General features: G+C 38.1%; 1 long non-coding RNA gene across 1 annotated transcript in view; it reads left to right on the top strand.

The window, feature by feature from the left end:
* LOC136013770 (uncharacterized) overlaps positions 1-22,355 on the top strand; it is an 89,949-nt gene extending 67,594 nt beyond the window's left edge. The window contains exons 2-5 of the long non-coding RNA XR_010612364.1: positions 13,437-13,567; positions 15,068-15,285; positions 16,357-16,469; positions 21,123-22,355. This is a non-coding gene — a long non-coding RNA (uncharacterized LOC136013770). The remainder of the gene's footprint in view (positions 1-13,436; positions 13,568-15,067; positions 15,286-16,356; positions 16,470-21,122) is intronic.
* Positions 22,356-24,134: the final 1,779 nt, after the last annotated feature.

Raw genomic sequence — 24,134 nt, 5'->3', positions numbered from 1 at the left:
CCCACCTCATCCCAGAAGAAGTACATTAAGTTAGAAGAGGCTCAGAGCTGACAATAAACAAGGTAACAGCTCTCACAGAGGGCACTTAGTTTCTGTAAGGCTCTTCAGCAGCTCCAGGGTGTTGTCTAAGATTTGTTGACTGGGATTTTCCTGTGCTTGCTTTCTTGCATTTTTCTTAGCTGGGAGAGTATTGCCCTTCCTTTGTTAGATTTGTGGTGCAGTGTTTCTTAATGAAGGTTTTTAGTTTCAGATTGATGGCTGCTTAACTAAAGGACTGTGGTTGAAAGCTCTCATCAAGGATACAAAGCATGACTTACCATGTCTTGTTCAGCATTTCACAGTACTATTCCTCTGGGTCTATGCTTAAGCACTTGTAGGGAAATGATCTCCTAGGTTAAATCTGCTGTGGATTATCTATTTTCCACTATGAATCAGACAATACTACAGTTAACCCTTTTTTGGGTTCTTTGTATGACCTTGCTTTCAAAGCTTTTTTGCCTTCAGAAAACCAAGGAAATGTTTACAGCATGGCTTTGCCAGTTCATATTTATGATTGACAGACCCCTCTTATGGGTGCACAGATTTGAGTGAGGTAGACTAAACTCTCATATAGTTAATGTAAAGAAATAAATACGCTCAGGGCATAATTAACGTCATCCTAAAGTGGCTGTCTAACGCAGATCAAGTGAATAGTGGTGTAAGAGTACCAAAACAACATAGGGTGAACAGCTCATCTCTTGATGTCTAAATAACATAAATTGAAAGCTAAGAGAGGCGAATCCTACTCTAATCTGTTGCTTAAATGTTGGATGGTTTTCATACTGTAGCATTTTTATGTAGGAGAGTGCTAAGAAGTTGGTGTTTGGTTCTTGCTTGAAAAAAATTAGCTAGAGAAGACAAAAGGGGTTAAAGTCCAGGCTGAGACTCCCGAATATAAGGTCTTGGCAGTACAGGTATCTGTATGTGAGCTATGTATATAAAATACCATACAGTTAAGGCAGCTCCAACCCCCACTATGGCGGGGGAGTTGAAGCTAGGTGATCTTTAAGGATCCTTCTGACCCAAACCATACTATGATTCTATGGTTCTGTGGTTCTGTATTCTAATTAATGCACTTAGTGGAGCTAAACCAGCTGTTCAGCTGGGCAGATGTATATGTCTTCTTTAGGCTGAGCTCTTGAGAGTTCTCTTTTCACTTTCCATAATGGAGGCCTAGACACCATAGAAACAGATGGATGGTATGTACATACCTCTAAGTGTCTGAACATGAAATTGAACTCTTACCTCAATATGGTTAGAGCAAAATTTTTGTAGTGGTTATCTAAAAATAACAGTACTATTTCATTGCTATAGTGATTTAATCCTGGTAGATGGATGAATGACTGTCTTTACTTTTTTGCTCACACTCAGGCTTGGAACATTCCCATGTTGTTAGCTTATCTGTTGTTGGCTTGGTAAAAATAATGACTTGTGCTAGACAGAAAGGTTCTTGGAAGATTATTATTATCAATTTAGCATTTGGATGCTGGGGAGTTAGAATCATTTCATCATAGAATATTTAGGGTTGGAAAGGACATTAAGATCATCAAGTTCCAACCCCCCTGCCATGGCTAGGGACACCTCACACTAAACCATGTCACCAACCTGGCCTTGAACACTGCCAGAGATGGAGCATTCACAACTTTCTTGGGCAACCGATTCCAGTGCCTCACCACCCTAACAGGAAAGGATTTCCTCCTTATAGCCAATCTAAACTTCCCCTGTGTAAGTTTTAACCCATTACCCCTTGTCCTATCACTACAGTCCCTAATGAAGAGTTCCTCCCCAGCAGCCCTATAGACCCCCTTCAGATACTGGAAGGCTGCTATGAGGTCTCCATGCAGCCTTCTCTTCTCCAGGCTGAACAGCCCCAACTTTCTCAACTCATCTTCATACGGGAGGTGCTCCAATCCCCTGATCATCCTCGTGGCCCTCCTCTGGACTTGTTCCAACAGTTCCATGGCCTTTTTATGTTGAGGACACCAGAACTGCACACAATACTCCAGGTGAGGTCTCAGGAGAGCAGAGTAGAGTGGCAGGATCACTTCCTTCGACCTGCTGGTCACGCTCCTTTTGATCCAACACAGGATACGGTTGGCTTTCTGGGCTTCAAGAGCACACTGCCGGCTCATGTTCATTTTCTCATCGACCAGCACCCCCAAGTCCTTCTTTGCATGGCTGCTCTGAATCTCTTCTCTAAAGGTATAAGGGCTATACAATATTTTTGTGCCATTTTGTGACACACATGTCACTCTAGGAACTATTTTTGCCTGACAAATAAGTTTATCTACTTCTCTATGACTCTCGTTTCAATCTTCACTATGATGCTATCACAATTTAGGCAAAAACACAAATTAGAAAAGTTGAATGTATATATATATATATATAGAGACATATACATGCTAGGGATTTTGATGGGGCAGAGGGGGAATGGAATTACTTCTCAGCTGGGGAACTTTTAAGAGTTTTTACAGTAAAAATGTACAGTAAAAATGAGAAAGGAAAAAAACTAGACCTGAGAGCACGTTTTTTGTTGCTTCACTGTATTACTGGTTACAATAGCTCATGCTAACCCTTCATAGAAGAGCTAAAGGGCTCATAAGTATACAACCTTTGTGAATTTATAACTCAGCCAAGATCTGTTGATCTTTAGAGTGTCAGGGATGGGTGACCTTTGAAATTTGTAAAATCTAAGAGTTAATGGAGTTAAGAATACCTCTTCAAATGAGTGTTTAACATCTAAAATTTTTAAGCTTTTGTTTAAATTTTTGAACATACTCTGTTATATATAAAACCTGGGACCTGGACAAGCTTGAGAAGTGGGCCCGTATGAACCTCATAGTGTTTAACAAGGCCAAGTGCAAGGTTCTGCACCTGGTTTGGGGCAATCCCTAGTATCAGCACAGGCTGGGGGTGAAGGGCTTGAGAGCAGCCCTCAGGAGAGGGACTTGGAGGTACTAGTGGATGAGAAGATGGGCATAACCCAGCAGCGAGCGCTTACAGCCCAGAAAGCCAACCGTATCCTGGGCTGCATCAAAAGGAGCTTGACCAGCAGGTTGAAGGAGGTTATCCTGCCCCTCTTCCCTGCTCTCGTGAGACCTTACTTGGAGTATTATGTACAGTTCTGGTGTCCTCAGTACAGGAAAGATACGGACCTGTTGGAGCTAGTCCAGAGGTCCTTGCTCCAACAAAAATGATCAGAAGGCTGGAGTGCCTGAAGATACTGTGGAGACAGGCTGATAAATTTGGAGTAGCTCAGTCTGGAGAAGAGTAGGTTCTGAGGAGACCTTACTGTGGCTTTTCAATACTTAAAGGAGGCTTATAAGAACAATGGGGACAGCCTCTTTAATGGGGTCTGTTGTGGTAGGATAAGGAGTAATGGTTTTAAAGTAAAAGAGAGCAGATACGGAGTAGATATAAGGAAGGAATTCTTTACAGTTAAGGTGATGAAACACTGCAGCAGGTTGCCCAGAAAGTTGGTAGGTGCCCCATCCCTGGAAGTCAGGTTTCATGGGACTTCTGAGTAACCTGATCTAACTGGAGATGTTCCTTTTAGTTGTATGTGGGGTTGGACTAAATAACCTTTAAAGGTCCCCTTTCAACCCAGACTGTTCTATGGTTCTATTGCTAGATGTTGCACCTGCAGGATTTTTGATATCTCTACTTGGTGTTTCTAAAATTCAGGTATCTCCTTACATGAAGTGCAAATGCTTAACCGTGGCCTTCCAAAGGCCATAATCTAGGTCATGCTACTCAGTTCATAGTACATAGTCATCAGTATCCTGTGGATCAAACCGTGCTTTCATCTGTGCCACTAAGGTTGACTGGTTTAAGCTTACACTTTATGGTCCGTATTTCTACAACCAGATGGGAAAGGTAGCATTGCTGGCACTATGTAGATGTTACTTTCAATTCAGAAGTTTTCAAGAGTTGCACCAGAATATTGAATCTTGTGAGCATAGCAAATGAAAGATGCCTTGGACAGGCCTGGGAATTTGGTAGGTGAAATGATGTATTTTGATTTTTTTTTTTTTTTACTTTTTCTTTTTTTTTCCCCCTCTGACAGTTTTTTGGGTTTTTTTTCTTTAACTTTGGAGACACCTAAAGTAATTGTTTTTCTTGACTTACATTTACACAGACATGAAAGTCCTTGGCAATGATGGCAGTGTACAGTGTGCTAATGATACCATTTATTATTTCGGATATTTCATTTCTAACTACAGTGCTTAAAAGGAAAATTAAGCTGAAATATTCCCTTAAACATTCTTAATACCCCACTGTTTTTTTTAATGGCATGAAAATTGTACGTTAGAAATACTTCTTTCCTGCTTATGAACTCTACTCGTGGCAGTGTAGTTTTCAATTCAAAACAGTATGAAATGGCTGCCTTGAAGTGCTTAGCCAATTCTGTGGTGAGTTTTGGATGATTACTTGTTTTCTATTTTCTCTCAGACATTTGCTAACTGTTGAGAGACCAATTTATCTAATCATTGTGTAGGAGGCCTAAAAATTGAACAATTTCTGTTATAGAATGTACTTTCAGTTTTCTGAAAGTGTAAATCATCTATGTTTTTCATGCAGTACTCAGATTTTGAATAGGTGCAATTAAGCTGCTGGAATAAAATCATGTTTTGTTGCTTTACATTCAAATGGTTTTTTTATGTGTGACAGGAGTCAGCTTGCAAGGTTGAAATGAAGTCCAGTTGTTCAGGTCCATATAACTCTACTGTATTCAATAGAAATTTTCTTGACTTACCACGATGGTCTTGTTCTAGCTTTCATTGATAAAAATTGAGATAAAGCAATGGTATTAATCTGACATAAAGAAGAAGATATAAAGCTTAAAGTTCCCTGAACAGTGTTGATGTATATAATATCAAAGCATAACAAGCTGTAGAGCACTGTATAAAGAATCCCTTTGAGAATGCAGTCTATCCCAAAACAAATAATTGCTGACGCAGTTTTAGAATCTTTAATACTAATATCTGAGAAGTTATGGAGAAAGAAAAGAAATGTGGTAAATGTAGTGCTAGTGCTCAAAATAAGAAGCTAAGAATGACAAGCCTATCAGTTAAACTTACACTATTTAAAATTCTGTAAAAAACGCATATCAAGTTATATCAAGACATCTGGAAGACAATTGAAAGGGTAAGTAACACTCAGGAGAAATCTGTCAAAAGTTAATATTACCAAATCAAAACAATATTATTCCACAGCAACATAACAGGCTTTTCGAGTAAGGGAAAGGGAATGGATAGATTCTATTTTGAATTCAGTAATGCTGTGGGCACTGTCTGTTGTGACATTCTCCTGGAAAAAAAAGCATCTTGTCATAATTACTGAATGCATGCAAAATAGATTTGAAATATTTAACAGGAGTTTAATTTATAATGGATCTAAGTAAAATGTAAAGGTATATTGAGGCTGTTTTGAAAAGATTTTTTTCCAGACTTACTTCTATTCAAAACTTTCCTTATGGTCTGGATGGTGGAGTATGGAGACTGCTTATTTCATTTATAGAGATAGAAGCCTGGGTAGGATCTGCAGTGCACTGGATGACAAGATTAGAATTCAGATAATTTCAGTGCTGGAGAAGAAGCCTTAAAAATAGAGTGCAGTTCTGCAGAGATGAGTGTAAGCAAAAGTGAGCAAGAAATAATAAACCAGAGAAAAAATACCAAAACACTAGAGACATTGCCTTAGGAACTGTGGCATCTCCTCCATTCTTCTCTGCCTTTAAGAACAAGCAGGACAAGTATCTCCCAGGACCACGGAGCACTCTTTTCTAGAGGCAGAGACATGCTCAACAACCTTGTGTGTGGTACCAAACCAGGAGGAGCAGTTTATAAACTTGTGGGCAGGGCTGCTCTTCAGAAGGCTCTCTATGGGCTAGAGGCATGAGCCAACTTGAACTTCAGGAAAGTCAGCCAATGCAAGGCTGCATCTGAGCAGCTGGGGAGTAAAACTGTTTTGTAGAAAAGGACCTAAGGGTCCCCGTAGACAGGAAGTTTAAGATAGCTCATGAGTGTGCCCTTGCAGCAAAGGCAGCCAGCCTCATATTGAGCAGCAAGAGGGTAGGCAGCAGGTCAAGGCAAGTGATTAGATTATTTCCAGCTGTTCAGTGCTCCTGAAACTACATTTCAGTACATGGTCCGATTCTGGGCTTTCGAGTACAAGAAGGACATTGACATACTGAGGTCATCAAGCTGGTCAGGGGACTGCAGCACTTGGAGTACAAGGAGGAGAGCAGGATCTGGTTCAGCCTAGAGAACAGGCTAAAGGGAGATCTTATTGTTGCATATAACTTCCTAATGAAGGGAACAGAGAGTATAGGGTCTGACTCTTCTCGGAGATGCACAGCAGAAGGGGCAATGGACGCAAGTTGGAACACTGAAAAAATCTTATTAGATCGAAGGAAAATTTATTATTGTGAATGTGGAGTAGGTTGCATAGAGACGTTATGGAGTCTCCATCTATGGAAATCCTCAAAAGCCTCATTGAACATGGCCCTGAGCCACCTGTTTAAGTTGCCCTGCTTTGAGCAGGAGGGGAATGGCCTGTAGGAATCCCTTCCAATATGACATACTTTATGCCGATGTGATACTGTAGGGGAGAAATGTAAAATTGCATAGGAACTATTCTATTCTACAGCATGTTCCGAACTTAAACAAACTCTTTATTTAAAAAGATGCTGTGTTTGGTCCCTGGTTATATAAGCAATTTAAGAACCTGTCTGCAGTAGAGGGATCAGTAGGAGATATCTCAGCAAAATATCGACTGAACAAATTGATTGACAGTTTTGTGTGGCCACACAGTTCATGGTGCAGGGTCATTTACAGCATGAAGGGTCACCCGAAGCATCTGAAAGGGCAGACATACACGCAAGATATGGACAACTAATCAGCAATTATAAGCTGCTGCATGTCATCAGCTTTTCTGTCTGTGGGTATTCAACTTACAGCGAATACACTGAGGAATGAATGAACTAAAAGTACTCATAATTTGCTAGGGCTAAGTGTTTACACTGACAGTGGCAGTAATTAGTTACTGGCTAGCTGGTATGGCAAATCACATTAATTTTGCTGCAGAATATGAAGAAAAAAAGAGCCTATACTTTTTTTTCCTTTTTTTTTTTTTTTCTCCTTCTTTTATTCCTGCTTTGGTATTGTTGCTTCATTGCTTCTACCATTTTCTTTGCTCTACCCTTTTTATTTTTACTTTTGCTGAGCATCTGTCTTTTCCTCCTGTTCTCTATTGAATCTCACAGTTCTTTCAGAAATTCTGACTAATTTTCAATTCTCCGATCAATTCCTCAGATCATCTTTTGTCTGAATTACTATGCTGTGCCTGTTTTGTCTTGCTTCATGAGTTCTTTAGAGTAGATACTGGACTGATTATATTAAATATTAGTGGATATATGAAAGGCATAAATATTGTTCCGGCTGTTTAAGTATGTGTTTGCAAAGCACCATGTAAATGCATAAAAATAGCTGTGATTAACACTAATAATATTACTGTTGTCATAGTTAATAATAAATGTGATCAATAACAATATAAATATAATTTGTCACTAGAGCTCTAGTTGTTCAATGATGGTGGTTTTTATAACAATAGACACTGTCAACAGATAATATTATTCTTGATTATAGAGGAGGCTTTCTAGTGATTTGCCTTTCTAATTTACCTGCTGTAAGTAAAATATGAAATGGATCAGTAATTATTAATGTACTTCAAGATACTCATTTGTTGAGAGGAATAATTACTCCTTCCTTCCATTTTCCATTGCAGCATGGAAATGTATGTATCAGACTAGCAAAGAGGAACCCACTGAGCCATGTCTTAATGGCTTGGTTCTGTAAGACATATTTAAAAAAAAAATATGTAATTTTACTTAAAGAGATCTAAAGCCAGAAGAGTGAATGTCCTGACTACGATCTGAAAGGTGGCAAATGCCTGCATTCATTTTAGAATGTCAAAAATAGTCAGAAATGGGAACGCATTAGAAAGAAGTACTGTACATTTTAATGTTACTTTTCCCATGGTATCCATTTGTGGCTACCATGGAAAGCAGGCTCCTGCCCCAGATGGACTTTTGATCTGCCAAGTGCAGCCATTGGTATGAGCGTGGGGAGCATGAGGGCGCCTTGGACAGATACTTGAGAAATCAACCAACAGCTCTGCCAGGGTGGAACATATGAGAGGGGTATGGAAAAATACCCTAATTAAGAATAGCTCATGGGTGTATGAGTTGGGCTTTCCTCCTGGTGGAACAGAGCTATGGATCTCAAAAAGAAGGGGTTTAAACCTCTGCCTCCTTCAAGCACTGTGTGCACTCTTGGCACTGTTCTAAAATGAAGTGATGGGCCACCATGTCCTTAGCATGGTGCTCACTGCAAATCTGCATGACCAGGCTGGGGGAAAAATGCAGTTTCTGAGTCCTCTGAAAGTACAGGCCTGAGATTACTGCTCAGCAGCACAGCTCAGTAGCCATTTTTATCAACTTTGTGCATCTGGGAAACATTAATATTAAACAGCCAAGATCTTGCCAGGAATAAAATTTTGATTCCTACTTTGATCTCATGCTAGTCTGAAGAGTTTTGGCACAACCACTGATTATTGTCAATTGTAATGAGTTAATTAAATAAAAAACAACTAAACATCTTTTATAACATACTAAACCAAAATTATTTCCAAATCCTACTTTATAAAATATCTGATAATATTTAAAATAAACCCGCTAATTTTTAAAATCAGTGAAATTTAGGTTTTTTTTTACATGGTCCTAGTTGCTTAAGTTATTGTTTCATAATGTTATAAAGTCCTAGCTTCTGAAGTTATAATGTTTGACAAGTAAATACAAAAGGTTAGAAGTTAGTTTGGAATTCTTAGTAAAAAAACACAGTAATCCTGTGGAAGAGGACTTGAAAAGTTTAAAGCACAGCTCCACTCCAAAGACAAGATAAAACCAAACAGAGACTTGGAAGTCCTTGAATTGTGGATTAGCAGAACAAAGAAGGTTTTTCTTTTTCTCTGAGCTTGACTTCCTTTGTGTTCTTACAAAAAAATAAAGCCTTTTGTAAGACTTTGGAACTTTTGTATATGCCCAGAGACTTTGGAACGATGGACAGTAACTGGTAGCTACAATTAAACATTAATTTTCTCTCTGCTTTATTTTGAACGTTTGTGCCAACTCAGAAATCTCAATTGCTATGGTAATTAGGTAGACTTTCTGCATAAATAAGGCTATATTAAGACAGTTTATATGGATAATAATTTGCTCATACACTTGATTCATGATCACTCCATCTTAATTACTTATTTTTATATGAGTGATAGGAAAGTCATACAACTGCATCCTGCAGCATGTAGCTGGGGGCTGCCTTTTGAAGTGTTTTTGAATAACAGAGGTAAGTTATTGCTAGGCAGACTAAATGTACATAATAAGTGGCATTTTTATGTATGTGTGCAAAAATAACTCCTTTTTTATTATGACTCACAAATGTTCCCAAAAGGAAGAAACCTGTTATCCCCTTGTATCCTCTTTCGTGTACATGGTAATTATTATATATAAAAACATACATGAAAAAAAAAAATCCTACCTCTTGGATTAGAAACAGGAATTATCTCAGCTTAATATACCTGTCACAGTGTTAGTAATCATCTGATAGGAAATGCTTGCATTTTTTTTTTTTTGTACTAATTCAGGTTTTCAGTAATTTTTTTTGAATACTTAAGAAAAGTCAGTAAAGCTCATCTAAGACTGAAATATTGGAAAGTGCTCCAAAATGTACTTAATTATATCAGTCAATACTGCATCAGAAATTTGCAGTTTGTCCACTGCAAATGGATAACTCAGGTGTGCTCTTGAACTGAAGCAAGCCATGGTTTGTACTCCACTGTACTAAAAATTGATATTTTGATTTTTGTTTTCAGTCTCTAATAAGCTTCATATAGTAAGAATCGTTACTTTTCATTCTGGAAACACTTGTTACAAACTTGATACCGCAAACCTGAAGAGAGGCACAGGATGGAGCTTCCCTCTGAAGCCATGGTTTGCCAGACTTGCTGGGGCAAGTTCTGCTGACACCCAGAGAGTCTCCACAAAGATGTGTCATGAAGCAGGCACCTTTCAGGCACAAAGGTTAAGAACCTCAGAGGAACTTAACGATAGCAAAACCTAGCTTTTAGGAACATTGTACCCTTGCCTGATAAGCTCTCAGGAATTAAAATGCATAAGCATGTGACCCTTACTTCACTTACTGAAACACTTTCTAATTAGACATGGAAGAGCAGAGAGGAAATGTTTGTGGTTGTAATAATTTTCCTTATTTCCAAGAAACTAAGCACATTTGCCAAAGGAGCCTGTCTCCAATCACGACTTACTATTTTGAATCTCTTTTAAAGGAAGCCTAGAGACTTAAGTATTGGATCAAGATACGCTCATACAATGGCCCTGGGAGGAATGACTCCCCTCTTTCTAGGGTGCTCACTTGACATGGGGAAGAATCTTGTTTAATACCTGCCACAATAGAAGTAATTCTCAGAGGGCTCCAGATGCAGTTTTTGGTCATCTGAAGAAACACAATGGTAAAAGCCTTCAGCATAGGTTGTTAATTGATCCAGGACCCTGAGGTTCTACCAACTTTTTAAGAATGCTGACACCTGGGGTGAGGTGTGTCATGGTTTAAGCTTAGCCACGCAGCTCTCTCACTCCCCACTTTCCTCTCCCCCTGCTCCTGGAGGGCTGGGGAAGAGAATGTAACTCCCATGAGTTGAGATAAGAACAGTCCAGTAACTAAGGTATAACACAAACCACTACTGCTACCACTAATAATGATAATGATAAGGAAAATAACAAGGGAAGAGAATACAACTGCTCACCACCCACTGACCAATATCCAGCCCAACTGAGCAGTGATCTAGCACTTCTGGGTAACTGCCCCCAGTTTATATAGTGGGCATGACATGATATGGTATGGAATACCTCTTTGGCTAGTTTGGGTCGGGTGTCCTGTGTCTGCTTCCTTCTGGCTTCCCTTCCTCCCTGGCAGAGCGTGGGAATCAGGAAGTCCTTGGTCAGAGTAAACATTACTGAGCAGTAACTAAAAACATCGGTGTTATCAGTGCTGTTCCCAGGCTGAAAGTCAAAACCACAGCACTGCACCAGCTACTAAGAAGGAGAAAAATGACTGCTACTGCTGAACCCAGGACAAGGTGAGAAGAGATAAACACTTCACCGTCAGAAAATGAAAAGTATCAGGCACATTAGCCATAAAAGGACTTCCGTAGGGGTGAAGTGTAGACAGTTCATGGATCTGTGGGGTTTTTGGTTTGCTTATTTTTGTTATCTGTTAGTCTGGCTAATTTTTTTTGATGTGTTGAGCTCAGTAAGTGTGCAGAGAGGAATTAGGAAAGGAGTTAAAAATAACTCATTTCCTAAGGGTCCTTATGTTCAGAAAGCACTTAGGGACCCAACATACAAGAAGAACTCATAAAAATACTCAGCTCAGTTTTGCTTACCCCACATGTCTGAAAGTGTCTGATTCACAATGTACACACCTAGAAGCTATAGTGTACCTAACATTGCAGTGAAGTCTCATTACAAATTTGAAGCCAACTTCTCAGTTTCAGTTAGTTTCACTTTCACTGGCATTAAACAAGTCTGAGACTCTCTAAATTAAGGTGCGAAACTCTGAATCTTCGTTATAATTTGTGTAATTTTTTACACATCTCTTAAAAGGGTTGAAACTTGGTTTCTCTCCTATCTGTATGAAATAAACAGCTCAGCGTATGTAGGTTTATCACTTTTCATCACTGTGAAAAATGCAGGCTAATGCTAAGTTTTACTAACCTCAGATTTTGTATTCTTTATGGTATTATGTACTACCATCAACAGGAAGAGAAACTGCTATCCCCACTGAAAAAAAAAACCCTCAAAATACCTTTAGGCAGTCTAGCCCCTGACTTTCCTGCTCCAAGCCCTGGGCTATTGTGTTATGCCCAATCAGTTCAGTTCGGTATCTTCTAACAGTAATCGATAGTTCTTATTGTCATTAACTGTATTAGTGAAGAAATGCCAGGTAATAATCCTGTACACTTAGATCTCTATTGTGTGTACTGTTAACTGTACCAGTTTCCAGTATTAAACCAGACTAGGAGCCATTTGAAATAGTCTGTATACTGAGGTCATCTTATTTTGAAGAGTTTAGATGTTTAATATATGATGTGGGCTGGTTTGTGTTAGTTAGATGTGCCAGAGAACAGCCCTGGACGTTTACTTTTGTAGGCATTAGCCTCAGTGGACAAAGTTGCATAACTCGGGGACTTAAAGGAAAACAGAAACTGCTGGATCTCTTTCTATTTGGCCAGCTCTATGGAGACACCCTGATCAGTATGTGGTCGTGCAGTTGTCATGTTGGTTGAGTCTTAGTTTTCTTAAAGCTTAATTACTCTTGCTATATTGTATGTAAAACAGTTGAATTAGGGATAATTCCCATGCTGAAAAGCTAGAAGAATTTGCAGGTCAGTAAAATTATTTTCTTCTTAGATTATCTTTTAATCTATTATAGTAATGTCACAAGTAGGATCCTCTTTGATTACCAGGAAGACAGATGATGGGATAAACTATTTCTGCAGTTAGAAACAGCAGTTAACAGTTGATCAGAGCATGTGGAGGGCCAGCATGAAAGCTATAGCAGAAGACCAGAGGAGCCAAGGACATTGTGGACCCTTTGATGAGATGTGACAAAAATCCCAATAGTGAAAGAAACCAAAGCTGATATCTTTGCCTGTTGCTGCTAGTAGCTATACTTGTGTAATATTTCACTAAATGCAAGAATTAATTCTGTGTCTCAATGTTGTTTTTTCATTTTGACAGAAACAATAGCAAATATTCTGAATGTTGCTTGGCTTTATCCAGGGTGAAGCTGACTGACAGAGTCAGAAATTGCTTCTGCATGAATATTGATTTTATTTTCAGAAGACTCAGCGGCAGCACTCAAACACTGTACAACCAAATTAGTTTCTCTGTCTCAAATATTCTACCTTTATTTTCCACTGCAGCTGCTTTTACTTCCATGACAATATAAGCAGCAAATTTTACTGTCTTGCTGTATTTAAGACCAGATGGGTCTTGGCTCACTTAATCCCAGGAAAATGTTGTGATTTCTCCTTTGTAAGACAGATTTTTGGTATATAGTTCAGCACTAGGGCTCATAATCAGTGCTGAGTTACACAGCGTCATATTTCTTCTACAAGCTTTTGTATATGTTTCGTACATTTATATGTGTATACTGAATAGAAAATATGAACTGTAATCTAAAATACATGCATGAAACGCTAAAAAAAGCTCTGACACTGGTAAATAATTCCCTGACCTTTATGTTCCTTGTTCACAGGCATATCTAAATTTGGAATCTTCAACACAAGCAGAGGTTGGCAAAATGATGACATGACTTCTTGAATCAGAAATTACCAACTGTGGTCAGTTCAGCTGAGCTTCGCAGTGAAACAATTATTTCCAAGATGTGTAAGTATTTGGAGCTATTCTTTCATCCTCATTGACCTTGTCTCTTACTTTTTTTCTGCCAAGGGATTTATATTAGTCAGTATGGCTCAGGAATTATATGTGATGATTACTTTGAGGTTAATGGTAGTTTGCAACAAAATACCGTTGATCATGGATTTCCATCCATAATCACAATCTTCTGATATTTGCTGTGCTACAAGTCCATTTGGTTTCCCTGTAAATCTGAAAAAGAAATTGGGTGGATGCTTTTGATACCTATTCCCTGCAATGCGATAGTTATAAGTAAAAATGTCGCTCTTTCTGAGGCTTTGTAAATGTTTTATTTCTTCGGTTCAGTGAGGTCTCTGTTCTTTCTGTAGCACTAACAAGTTCTCATTTTCTTTTGCATTTACACTTTTATTGCGGATCCTACGAGATCTTTCAGTGTCATCCATACTTCTGGCCAGGGGTAAAAATCAGATCAACTCAAAGCTGATTCATAATAATCTATATTAAACTAGGGGAGTATTACTGCTAATAGAGAAAGTCAGCAACAAAATAAAATCTGTAAAATATAAAATGGAAACTAACATGTTTCAGGTCCAGTAAATAAAACCAAGCAACCTCCCAGACAGAGGAACAACCAACAAAACAAGCCTCCCACAAAAAAATCCCAAGCAGTCCGGAAGCTGTGGCTACTATGCATGCAACAGAAATCTTACAAAGTATGCTCCAGTTACTCCTGTAACCTGAGAATCACTGTGATTTCTGTTTAGTTATGAATTAAGGGTATTGAACTTTCCTAAAACCTCTTAACCAGCTAGTCAAATTCTGTTACAGTTGGAACAATCTATATGACTGGGCTGACCTTCAAGAAAATTTAAAATGTAACCCTTAAAAAAAAAATGTTTAATAACTCTATAGAATTGAAGCAGTGGTTTGTACAGTACTTGACAAAATGAGTGAACGCGCTGCCTAGACATTGACTGCACTACACATGCACTACATATGCACTTTAGTATGTGTTGATAGAACTTTTTGAGAGCAGAGAGTATTATGCTCAAAATCTTGCTATGGATAGAAAAGAAACACACCTTGTGTAAACTAATTTATTGTTAGTATATTTGAAATCTTAAATTAGTTTTTTCATCAATGAATAACTATTAGTCCAGATGTAACTCTTAAAGTCAAAATGTAATAAAAAAGAGATAAAATTTTCACACACACTATACCTATACATAGTAATATAGATGCACACAGAATTACAAAATCATGGAATGGCTGAGGTAGCAAAACATACCTGAAGATTAGCTAGTTCACCACCCTGCTCAAAGCAGGGTGAACTGTAGCAGGTTGCTCAGGGCCCTGTCCGGCTTGGTTTTGCACATCTGTAAGGATAGAGACTCCTCTGAGCAACCTGTTTCAGTGTTTCTCTTCTGTCACTGTGAAGAAGTTTTTTTCTTATGTTAAAGTGCAATTTTCTATATTTCAGTTTGTGCTTGTTGTCTCTTGTCCTGTCAGTGGGCACTGCTGAGAAGGTTCTGGTTCTGCTGTGAGGTATTTGTACAGATTGCTAAGATCCTGCTGAGCCTTCTTCATGCTGAACAGTCCCAGCTATCTCAGTCTTTCCTGATGGGATCGATGCTCCAGCTTATTTGCTTATTTGCTGGACTCAGTCCTGTTTTTTGGTCCTTGTACCTTTTGTACTGAGGAGCCCAGCACTGGACCTAGCACATCAGGTATGGTGTCGCCGACTGGTTGAGGGTTTCTTGTTTGACTTTATACTGGTGGTGTGGTCACACTTCCAATGCTTTTCTGAATCCTAACACGATTTATGGGTATGGGAGGGTGATATTTGTATAGTCAGTTCCCAGCATCCCAAACCCTTGGTTGGGAGAAGTATGATCATAGTTATAGTTTCTTGTTTACTCTAGGGGCCATTTGGGATCTTGTTTATTTACTTGCTAAGAAGCACTACACCTTGCTCTTTGGTCTTCAAGTTCACCTTTTATCCGAATTTTCTCTGTATTTTGGGGTTTTATATATGTTAGATAGATGTTTTTTCTTCTCTTTCTTAACACTGAAATGGTTTTTGCCTAGCTTCATGTCTGCTTTTCTTTAATTGACTCTTGCCAAGTTGTTTTCAGCCTTCCAGTTTCTAGATCTCCAGTGCAAGCCTGCACACAGTTTCTTGTCATCATGTGCCTGTAGCCCCTTGCAGTGCATCATGTCCCTTATTCGAGGCCCCTGCTGCCATCCCAGGCCCATATTCCTCTACAGACCATCATTGTCTTAGTGTCATAAATATTTCATTCTGCACAGAATAACTACCTGTTATTACTGTCATTATAAAATTATGATACTTCCATACAGAAATTAACAAAAGTAAAATAAATTAGGCTTAGCTGCCTGTTCATTAGAAAAAAAAAACCTGCTACCTTTAAACAAACTAGAACAAAGTGGCTGACAGGTCAAAACAATTTCAGACAAAGAAAGCTTGACAAACCTCAGTCCTAAGGAACAGCAAACCTGCCTGTGGCCTGTTACTAAGTGTGGCAGTACTATATGAATTCCAGAAGATACAGAAGGAATTTCTAGGTCATGGTAGAAAAATCTAAAATGTGAAAAAATATAGAAAGTGGAGAAAAAATACATACAAATTTCAGGATTTTTATCTGGTTTCAAATCAGTTTGCAGTGTGTTCTAAAGTGATGGCTTGCTGCGGGAGAGAAATTGCTGTGACATTTAGAGAGCAAGCATCCATAATTGAAAGATTAAACTTGATTTTTTTATTTTTTTTCCTGAGGCAGAACTTGAAGGACTGAAAAATCAACAAGACTCGATTAATCAACTTGTCATTGTCAACAGAAAAGCCTTTTAGGCATCGCATTTGACGTATGTCTGAATCACGAGCAGCAAAAAGGTACGTACAGTTGCAGAAAATGCACAAAAGCCATTATTTTGAAAGTTATACAGCCTGAAGCAGCTATCCCAACAGGGCTTTTGTCAAATAACAGTGTTCTGTAGTGAATTAATTACACAGCTAAGTATGTCAGCTTATTTATAGGATTGGTCCTTTGTACATCTGTTCCAGCACACTCAGTGGAAAACTCACTAGAAGCATCTCCAGAAGCAATCCAAGATTTATATGCCTAGAGGGACTGGTCTCCATCAATTTGCGCCAACAGTGCTGAGGCGAGATAAGAGCACCATGGCCACACAAGTAAAGAAAATCAAACCTAACAACTCGGGGTCACTGTCTTGCAGTCCACAGAATTCTTACCACTAAGGTCATACTTGGAAATGTGTATTAAGGATGGATGGTAGGGGTGGCCTTCCATAACACCATCAGAGAATTTTTGGCATTGCTTCATGGTTAGGCTATGATTTTGTCTTTTCTGAGCCAATGAGGTTGTCAGCAGAGAAGGATTAACATGATTCTTTGAAGCAGGTTGTAGGTTTTTCTAGTGATTAATATTTGCCATTAGCTGGTGATGTCTTCAAAAATTCATTTTGTGTGCTGCACCTAATCTACCTTCTTGACAGCTCCCAGCACCCGAATGTGCAGAATTTTTCTCTCCTGGGGGTGAAACTGAACCTTTGTTTACATGTAACTTGATAAAAGCATTCATCAGAAAACTTAAACGCAGCTATTTCCCAGGCATATAGAATAAGTTTATCTTGTTTAAGATCTTATTGACAGAAACCAAAAACAGTGTCTGAGAATGTTATGGACCTGATACCCAGCGACAGAAACGTTTTCCTGATGGGATGGGAAAGAAGTGCTTATCTGTTGATTTATCCGGGCTGCTATTGGTTGTGTTATGTGGGTGGGTCATTTCAGAGTGAACGGTAAATGTCTTCTAAGACTGTGCTTTTTATTTCCCAGAAGCTCAGAGATGTTTACTCTCTCTGAATAAGTACCCAAGTTTCTTTTAAAAGCCCTGACAACTCTTATTCTATTTCTGTCTTCTGAATTTGGCTTATTTTCTATCACAGTGCCAAAGAAACTATCTATCTTCTTTTTTGGTCAAAAGTGACTGTAGGTTAATTATTCATCAGATTTATCTACTGTCTGGAAAGATTTATCCATCACCATATTCTTACAGCGGCTGTAAGTGTTTTCCCTTTAAAAAGATTTACCTGCCTTCAGAAGGCTATACTATATTTTGCTGTTATTTCCGTATCTTGAGAATCCCAAGAGAATTCCACGAATATACTCTCTTCTCTACAAACAGAAACTTCCACTTCAAAACACTTGGGAACTCTTGTTCTGCTGTGGCTGCAGTCAGCTTTGTCTTCTACTACAGCGAATTTAGCATGTAGAGGGCAACCTCCCTGTCTGTACAAGTACACAGAAAGAAAATCTGACAAGGAATGAAAGTCCAGACTCTTGACACAGCTGCACTGAATGACTCTTCTGTTCTGCCAGACCAGTTTAGCTATCTTGCTTTTTCTTCTGTGCAGGCTGCAAAGCCCAAATCTAATTAAATAGTAGAGAAAAATGAGACATGCAATTGATCTGTGAGAGGAGAAAGGGGAATACATTAGCATTGAAAAGTTTAAACTAAAAAGTAATTTCAGTGTATTTATCAGATTGGCATTTGAGGCAGTCCGTTTGTTTTGGAAGCCATTTTTACAGTTAGCCAAGATATAATCCACCATTCCTCCCCCACCATGCCGCTTCATTTCAAAAGCAGAAATGAAATACTCTTGATACACCTTCAGAGTTTATCCTATAGAGGAAAACAATAAAGAAAATCTTTCCTAACATCTCATTTTCTTGTCCTTGCCATGTATCCAATATTCTCCCAAAAGACACATATCCTTGTCAAGACCTTTTTTTTTATTTAGCTGCATTTTATGTAATTTCTCTTCATGAAGTGCTACCTGGCCTCTTAAATTTGGCTTTGGCACAGTGCTTTGAATGTTCAGACAAGGAATACATAACCCATTGGAGGACCAAATCTCAGTTTCATGATTCTTACTGAAAAGGGGAGAATCAGATTAGAAAGTGCTTGAACTGGCCTTTGCATTATCACATTGCCATGTTTGAAGACTATTTAATACATAAGTAAACAGAATCTTATTCTGAGTACAGCCTGCAGCATTATCTTTAAAGATTATATAAGCAGGTGTACAGTGCACTTCATGGTCTTATTTTAAAGGGGCTGTAATTCCATATCTGTTTAGTGACTCTCTGCTCTGACTCAGAGTGCATCAACATGCAAATAAGGATGTAAATCTTGAGGAGAAGGAAATGCAACAGAAATTTGGCTGTAAATGAACAGAGTTTCATAATCTGTCAAATATGCAGTACTACTCAGTATTTGGTACATCACAGCTGCTTCAAGTTTCTCTAATCTCACCATGTTCGATGTCTCCCGAACTTTTATTTGACTCTCATGACTTATGAGCAAAGATGTCATGGGATGCAGTTAAGCAGTGCAAATGAGCACTGGGCGGGGATGCTGTAGGGCTGTGGTAAATCACACTCTTCCAAATATTTGATAATATCCCCTTGTAGCATCATAATCTCAGTGTCAAATATTATCAAATCTTCAAACCAGTGGGTCATGATGGATTGCCATTGCCTTCCCTCCTGTCTTTTAGAATAGGATATCTTGTAGCCCTCACAAGTCTTTTTCAGCTGCTTATGCTATGAACACAGCAGGATCTCTTGGTGCCTTGGGTAAGCTACCTGGGCACTTTATCAGGCAACTTTAAAAAATTTAGACCTAGTTATTTTTCAGGACTTCCAGCAATTCATATTAACTCATTTAGAAGTGGAGGCAGAGCACGAATTCTCCTTCATCTGGAGAAAATATGCAAAAATATCCTTTTTTTTTCTTCTGCCCTTGAAAGGAAAAAATGTTCTATTTTAATGATATTCTGAGAAATTGGGCAGAAAATAGAGGAAAAGGCCTTTATTCTCCCTCTAAGGAAAGGAGAAAGAGACACAAATATCTGCTGCAACTGTAAGAATGAGATATTAGCAAGTCTGAGTTACATATGCAGTTGGTGAATCATTGCTGGAAAGTGATGCAGTCTGTTACTGAGGAGCATGTGGGCACTGGCCTTTGGAACCAAATCGAAAAACAGACTGGAAGAAACTGAGTTATGATGCATATATATCTTTGATGTTGAGAATCTTCCTAAACAACACTGTTCAGTTCATATTCAACTTCCAAAGTAATGTGAGAAATTGTTTCTGAGAAATTCTGTGATGTCTCGCTATAAGCCATGTTCTGTTTTAATGTACATGATTTTACTTTGAATCCATCTTAATTGTTGATGAAATTGCAAAACCAGTGACTAGAACTGAGACAAAATGGTGGGTTTTGTCAGATCGAGGCTATAAATATCTCCATTCAGAAGAATGAAAATGGTATTTTTCCATGAACATGAAAAGACACTGATGAGATATTCCTGTGAGTACAGAAGAAGAGTGAGTTGTTACTAAGGAGGCTGCCAAGATGTACAATGCTTTCAGTCATGTGTGTCATTAGATGACATTTCAAAATACTTAGGTGGGATACATACAGAAGACCCCTATGGTCCTACAGCTCAGCCTCCCATTTTAAGTGATGAATTATTATTCCAGTAAAGTGAGCCTCTACTAGAAGTCAGAGAATAAAAATATAAACCCTAGAGTAATCCAACATGAACTATAAATCTTGATTAGACTGATGATGATATAACACCTTTTCAAGGGAATGGGGTAGCATTCTTCAGACTGTACTTCAGACTTCACGAACATTTTTGGTGGCTGGGTATTTGCTAAATTTATTGATGGTTTGGCTAAGCTCTTCATCTACTCATTGGGTTATTGAATTGTCTGTATGTGTGTCCCACTATGCTTCCTTTGCTTAAGGAAAACTCTTAACACTGGCTCTTGTCTTCTTCAGAATATTTCTGTTGTGTAGTCTCTCTGCTATTTCTTCCTAGATACAGGAACTCAAGGTCTGCCTGTCTTAGTCCTACAGATCAACCACTCCAAAGGTTTTCTAGTAAAGAAGAGTCATAGAAACATAGAATGGTTTGGGTTGGAAAGGACCTTGAGATCATCTAGTTTCACCCCCCTGCCATGGGCAGGGAAAGGGCAGACTTCTGTGAGTTTACAGGCACTGATACCATTGGGGTTATATGGGTATGTGGAAGAGTTGAGATTTGCCTTGGCAGTTTAGTTCATACAGTAATAACTTCCACAGAACATTTAAAAACAGCAAAAACCTCTTCTAATCTCTAAAATAAAGTGGATTAGTTACAATTTTACTTATATCTCAACTATTGCGGGTGTGGGAGTTTGATTGAGATTAGCCTCTAAAATTGAGTTCCAGAAATTCAGTCAGAAATTACTACAGAGACATAGTTTTTAAGAGCTTGTAAGTTTGGCTACAATTAGAGGTTCTGAAGAAAGGTAAATTTGCGGTACAGCAAAATCTGCACTGAAAATGAAGAAGGTAATTAATATGCAATCCAGTAAGAAAATTAATAGTTTTGGTGTTGGTGTCTCCTTGTTTTCCTATTTACCCAACATGTAACCGTGACTTCTATTATCTTTCTCATCACACAGAACATGAAAAATATGAAAATATACCTCTGAAGTACTGGTTCTGCCATCTGCTGCTTGCAACATAACGAGTAACTTGGTCGAAATGAAATCCGTTCATTATGAATGCTTTATGGTGCTAGGAAATCCTTGTTTTCTTACCTTATGTAAGACTCAGAGACCAAATAAATGTGATGTGCATATGCTGTTGTACATGAGGTCACTTTGCTAAGTTTTGCTCTTGGTGACTCCATTTCTTTCTTAGGTGATGATTCAGTAGCGGGAAGGGAAAAATCTAATGGAAATGTTACACATTAAAGGATTCTGCACCAATAACGGAGGCGATATTTTGTGGATTCATGTGGCTGTTGCCAGCATTACAATATTATGCTAATTTATGGTTTCATTAATGCAGGTAGTCAGGAATGTAGTTTAGTAGAAAATGAAGTTTCTACATATACACACACACACACACAAATGTTAAGCAAATTGCAACTTCCCACCATGACAGTGGCTAGAAAATTTTTCTTCTCAATTTGATACCAGTCTGAAACATATGACTTGTGAATTGATGCAAAACATGTCGTTTCAAATCACTTAAGAAAAACATTAAACTACATTTTTTGTTAGTGTTTATCTCAATCAGATTGTAGTTTGGTCATGAGTTCTTTTTAAGAGCCTGTAGCCTCTGAAAAGGAGAGTCCCTCCATAATGAATGCAGACTTTCCTTTCACAAGTGGGGAAATGAGGATATCCGTGAAGCTCTTGGTACATTTAGAACCTGGCTTTTCAAAGATCATGGATGTTTCTATACTTACGTTCTTATGAGGAAATATACCAGAATCTTTAAATGATGTTTCATGTTAAACTGACAAGAAAGGAAGAAAAGAACATTTTCATTTTGGTGTAAGAGTTATTTTTACTAGAAGTGTCAGAAATAAAATGTGCATGATTTCAATCAAATTGTTGAGGTTATGCATAAATAATAATATTTTTTTTTTTCAGATTTTGCCTAATACTGGAAGAAAACTCAAAGAATTTTCCCAATAAAAGTTCTCCCAGACATAATTTCTGATTTTTCTCAGAAGAAAAACAGTAGGATAAAAAAAAAAAAAAAAAGAAAGGAAGAAATGTAGGACACAGAAACAGTGAAGTAAAAATTTGTATGTAGTTTTCTATAACTGACAGCATGTTAAAGTTAAACTTGGACCTGTCACATTATTCTAAAATAAAGACTTCTTTTTGTATTTTAAAATATCCTCCTGATACTGTTGCTACTGCTGTGTTTTTTTTTTTATCAGAAAAAAAAAAGATTGAAGTTGGCTGCTGAAATTTCTTATGTGCTTACAAAGGGGGCTTCACCTTTCCTTAGTACAGTATGCCAAAATGAATCATGTATTTCTGTGAACAACTGATAGACCCAATAGTATTTAAAAGCAAGAAGTCAAATAGAACAGATGGGGCTCTGTGAACAGTCATTATTTTAGGAGCATGGTTCTAATGAGGAGTACAATAATAACATCACTTAATTGAACGGACTGTTTTTGGAAATTAGAGGTCAGACATTCAAAGTAAATGGCATCCTGTAAAGCATGTGTAATTTGCATACCTGTTTCTGCCACCCAGTACATTCCGAAGGAAATCAGGGCCTCATTTTGGTATGTATTACAAGATAATACAGTCATAGAAAGGAACTTTCTCTTCCCACTCATACCAGAGGAAAAGAATTAGAAGAATCTTTCTTTAAGGGCATTGTAGCATTTCCAATGCAAAAACATTTCTTTTCCGTGCTCTTGCCATTGTTGACGATACTTCTGTGTTGAATGTTGAACAGAGGCATAAGTGATTGCAGGAGTATAGTTCAGGAAGCTGGTTGGTTATGCATATATATATAGAAAAACTATATATATATGGTTATGCATATATATATAGAAAAACTATAAATGCAGGCCACACTTGCATAATTATATAATGCTGTCATTTGAGATGTCATCAATCTCTGACCTATACTTCATTTTGTCTTGAAAAGGTAATAAACTTCAGTAAACCAGCTGATGTAGCTGGAAATCATTGACATGTTTCCAAGCATACAAATTTCAGGATTTAAAGAAGAGCTTATGTATCTGTTTTCCTATGTCAGTTGGTCTAATGTAAGAGGTTATTTCTTCCTATAAACCTGGCCTTACTTATATCCTTTAAAGACAGAATAACATTTCTAGATGGTTTCTTAGTATGCTAATAATTTCCTTCAAATATCCCAGGTTTGGCTAGTTAGCATACTGAATTTTCAAGTCAGAGATGCATTTCTCTTGCAAACTGTAGATTCAGTTTAGTAAGACTGATGTGTCCCACTATTGTCTACAGATATTAGATAAGAATATGGATCATAGTCTATATTGAATTTCTCTGCTGTAAAGGAAATATTACACATGTTCATAAGTGGTTGAACATCTGAATTCCTTGGGCAATAATACTTGGAAAAATGTTTTGGCGAAATGGGAGTTTGCCTGCCTGTTACTCAGGGGAAGTGCTTTTGTATTTAAAAATATATTTATTATAAGGGAGAGCCATGAAGATGATCAGAAGGCTGGAGCACCTCCTTTATTAGGACAGGCTGAGAGAGTTTGCGTGGTTCAGTTTGGAGAACTACAGGGAGACCTCAGTTAGGGCAGCTTTTCAGTACTTAAAGGGAGACTACAAGAAAGATAAAGAGGGGCTTACTATAAGAGAAGTTAGTGATAGGACAAAGGGCTTTAAACTGAAAGAGGGTAGATTTCAAACAGATATTAGGAAGACATTTTTTAGTGTGAGGGTGGTAAGGCACTGGAACAGGTTGCCTAGAGAAGCTGTGGATGCCCCAGCCCGGGAAGTGTTGAAGGCCAGGTTGAATGGGACTTGGAACAACCTGGTCTAGTGGAAGGTGTTATCATTTCATTTTATTCACTTAATGAAAGGAGGCATATTGAGAGAGACTGTATGTCCTTGGCAGATAATATCAACCTGAAAATAAATGGCATTGAAGAAATAAAACAGAAA

This window comes from Lathamus discolor, chromosome 4 (assembly GCF_037157495.1).
Source record: "Lathamus discolor isolate bLatDis1 chromosome 4, bLatDis1.hap1, whole genome shotgun sequence".
Classification (NCBI taxonomy): Eukaryota; Metazoa; Chordata; class Aves; order Psittaciformes; family Psittacidae; genus Lathamus; species Lathamus discolor.
Note: the sequence above shows the minus strand (reverse complement) of the source record. Positions and strands in the feature narration are given on the sequence as shown.